We start from the raw sequence: 4,523 nt of genomic DNA on the forward strand, positions 1-4,523 counted from the left end.
TTCAAAAAAAAAATAGAATGAATAAGACGGGGTGACTATAGTCAATCATAATTTAATTGTGCATTTTAAAATAACAAAAAGAGTATAATTGGATTGTTTGTAACACAAAGGATAAATGCTTGAGGGAGAGGATACTCTATTAACTGTGATGTAATTATTACACTTTGCATGCCTATATAAAAATATCTCACTTACTTCATAAATATGTGCACCTACTATGTACCCACAACATTTTTTTAAGATTATAGATTATATAACTAAATGAAACTTCAAAAAGAAGCTTCTCTAATGCTTATGGAAGCAATTTAACAAGAAAGGGCCCTCTATTAGGGTGAGACAGAACTAATAGGATAGACTAGATAGATGATAGATAGATAGATACATAGATAGATAGATAGATAGATAGATAGATAGATAGATAGATAGATAGATAGATAGATAGATAGATAGATAGATAGATAGATAGATAGATAGATAGATAGGAGCTTATTAAGCATTATCTTACATGATCACAAGGTCCCACAATAGACTGTCTGCAGGCTGAGGAGAAAGGAGAGTGAGTCCAAGTCCCAAAACTGAAGAACTTGGAGTTCAATGTTTGAGGGCAGGAAGCAACCAGCACAGGAGAAAGATGTGGGCTGGGAGGCTAGGCCAGTCTGTCTCCTTTTCACATTTTTCTGCCTGCTTTATATTCTCTGGCAGCTGATCAGATGGTGCCCACCAGGTTAAAGTGGATCTGCCTTGCCCAGCCCACTGACTCAAATGTTAATCTCTTTTGGCAACACCCTCATAGACACATGCGGGAGCAATACTTTGTATCCTTCAATTCAATCAAGTTGACACTCAGTATTAACCTCACAAGTCAACCCCTTGTCAACTTGAACCCATACACATCTCCTAAGATCACATATAGTCTTCAAATAAAGGCAATAATAAGGTCATAATTATGCCTAACATAATACAACTGTCCTTCATACAACCAGAAATGCACCAATCACCAATCCAAATACTATTACATAAGGTTAACAATACTTAAATGCTGATATAGAGTCAATCAATCTTATGTCACATGATAAAAGAAAAGGAAATAAAGATATTTTCTTAATACAAGTGTATATAAGCACAAGCATGTTTTTAGCACAAGAAGGAAAAATTACTCATGATAATTACAGTCCCCGTTTCTGCAACTGGTCATGCGGTCCTAGCTGGTTCTACCTTCCACCACCCATTCGGTATTCCCTTTGCCTTCAGAAAGCACCTTGGCAGGTCGTGGATTTTTCCCTGATGGAGTGACCCAAACCTTCATTCCTGAGGGGTCTGAGCCATTTGTAGTCATGCCTGGACTGATCTGTTGTAGTTTTCCATTGACCTTAATCACAGGGCATGGTAATATTGAGAGGCACCCTAATGGATCTCCTGTAGTCAATGCATATTCTTCCATACTTCCATTGTGGAGTACTAGATTGATTTCATCTTGATAGTCTGGGTCAATCACCCCAGCCAACAATGTAACCCCCTTCTTAGCCTGTTGAATTAAAGGTAGGAGAAGCCCAAAAAGTCCACGTGGCAATCTTAACTTCCAGTTTAATGAAATCTTCCTTGTGTCTCCTGGTGGCAGCATTCTTCGCTCTTGAACTAAGACCTCTAGGCCAGCCAAACCTAATGTCATGGGAACAGGAAGCAAAAATTTTGCTAGTGCGTCACTAGGGGTGATGGCGAGTGCTGCCACTTCCACTTCCACCCCTGATTCCTGGACCCATGAATTCTGGCTGTGGGAGAAACAGTACCATATATTGGATGCTGATTCAGAGCATACAAGGCCTTCTGGAGAACTTTGCCCCAGCCCTGCAAAGTGTTGTCACCTAGTTGGCATTGTATTTGTGACTTCAAAAGGCCATTCGTGCAGAACCATCTGTGAATCAGGCCCTCGTCTTCTCTTCCTCTGTCAACTGCTCAGAGGGAACTCCCCATGAGGCCATCAGTGCAGGCTGGTGGGGAGAGAAGGCAGGTGGCAGGTGTGGAGACCATGGGCATTTCAGCCACTTCCTCATGTAACTTACTTGTGCCTTCAGGACCTGCTCAAGCCTGATCATATATATACCACTTCCATTTGATGATGGAATGCTGCTGTGCATGACCCATTTTATGGCTAGCTTGGTTATGATAGGCAGCTCAGGTTCCATGGTGACTTGATGACCCATACTCAAATGTTCAATTTCCACCAAAGCCTGGTAACAGGCCAAGAGCTATCTCTCAAAAGGAGAGTAGTTGCCTGCAGAAGATGGCAGGGCCTTGCTTAAAACTCCTAGAGGTCTCCTCTGTGATTCACCTGTAGGGGCCTGCCAAAGGCTCCAAACAGTATCCCTATCTGCCACTGACACCTCGAGCACAATAGAATCTGCTGAGTAGCATGGCCCAAGTGACAAAGCAGCTTGCATAGCAGCCTGGACCTGTTACAGAGCTTTCTCCTGTTCTGGACTCTGCTCAAAACTGGCAGCCTTTCAGGTCACTTGATAAATGGGCTGGAGTAACACACCCAAATGAGGCATGCGTTACCTCCAAAATCCAAATAGGCCCACTAGGTGTTGTGCCTCTTTCTTAGTTGTAGGAGGGGCCAAATAGAGCAACTTATCCCTCACCTTAGAAAGAATATCTTGACAGGCCCCCCACCACTGGACTCCCGGAAATTTTACTGAGGTAGAAGATCCCTGAATTTTAGTCAGATTTATTTCCCATCCTCTGGCACACAAATGTCCCACCAATAAGTCCAGTGTGTTTGCTACTTCTTGCTCACTGGATCCAATTAGCATAATGTCATTAATGTAATGACCAGAGCGATACCTTGTGGAAGCAAAAAGTGAGTAAGATTATGATACAAAGCCAGAGAGTTGATATACCCCCGAGATAGGACAGTAAAGGTATATTGCTGGATACATATACCCAGGATCAACACTTTGTATCCTTCAATCCAATCAAGTTGACACACAGTATTAACGATCACAGGCCCTTTCTGTCTTGACCTCTCACTCCTCCAGTACCTCAGGTCCCAAGTCCACCAGAATTTGCAGATAGCATAGAGATTATTTGGTTCTGCAAAGCCTTTTGTTCCCTGCCAAGACTCTCAGGCTCCCACTGGAGATAAAACTCTAAAATGTTTTCCTGGGTTTCCCCATGATTCTATCCTTCCTGAATCATTTTTTTTCCCTTAAAGTCATGAGCTTCTTGGAATTTGTATTATGAATTCCACAAGAATTCATTCATTTTATTGATTTTTCAGATACAAGAGAGTTTGCCATTTCCTACATAGGCACATATAAAATCATAGAAATGGAAATTATTTTTCCTAGGAACCACTGGTAACTGTATTAACAGTCAGTCATGAAAATAATCTCTAATCCCATTGCCCAAAGGCACGAGAAGCTAGCTCAGATCTAAAGAGAAATAGAATTAATGCTCATAAATTTTAATCAAACTATCGGCCTGATTTTAATGGGAATCTATCACAGAGAAAATGGTGTATTGTTTGCCTCATATTACCTATGTCATTTCTCTTAGGTTAGTAATGGGAACAAGGAGGAAAAAGGCACACAGAATATTATAGCTGAAAGAGATTTTACTGATTACCTATTTAGACCAATTATTCTAAAGATGAGGAAAGAAATGCATAAAGTTTAGGTGACTTACTCTAGTTCACACACTCAGTCAACGGCAGGACCAGAACTATGTTCTAGGACTAATTTTTTAAATTGAATAATGAAATCTAATCATGGAAAAGAGGAGTAAATGACTACAATCGTAACAAATAAAAACAAAGAATTTTTTCATTGAAATATGTAGGAAATGACAGAATTCTGTTGATTCTAATATTACACTAAATTAAATATTTTTCAAATTCATCAGTGCATTAGTTCTTCATTGTCTACTTTTGTACTATTACACAAATTACTTCCAATTTTAAGCCCTTACTTTGTGTTAGGTATGCTGTGTATCTGATCTTATTTAAATCTCACGACTGACCATATAAGAATGTGTCATAATCCCTATTTTACAATTGAAGAAAATGAGGCGAAGGGAGTTTGGGAAGCTTGCCCAACTTGATTTTGACTTAAGACCAGTTTACCCACTGCAGCTTCTGAACATAGCTTACTCCACTATACACTGATACACTGTCAGAATTTCCTCTGGCACCACCCTTAAGACTCTTCAGCCTAAAGGTAAAAAAAAAATCATATTTCCTTTGTAGCCCCCCACAGTGCTAAAGTGACAGCCTCATGGGCAGCTCCCTGCTTTTATTGCTGACCTTGGAGGGATGAGGGCTCAGCCATGTGGTTTTAGGAATAGATTATCCACTTTCTCCCTGTATCAATCTCTGTAATTAGAGCAATTGTATAATCATTGATGAAAACAAAACCACTTCACTAAAGATGGGAAATAAATGAGGATATACAATACATACAATTAGCAAGTAATGTATATAGATTATATAGCAAGTTGGGACTTACCTATACCAGAAAAATAGTTTT

Source organism: Hylobates moloch, unplaced genomic scaffold (genome assembly GCF_009828535.3).
Source record: "Hylobates moloch isolate HMO894 unplaced genomic scaffold, HMol_V3 SCAFFOLD_2, whole genome shotgun sequence".
Classification (NCBI taxonomy): Eukaryota; Metazoa; Chordata; class Mammalia; order Primates; family Hylobatidae; genus Hylobates; species Hylobates moloch.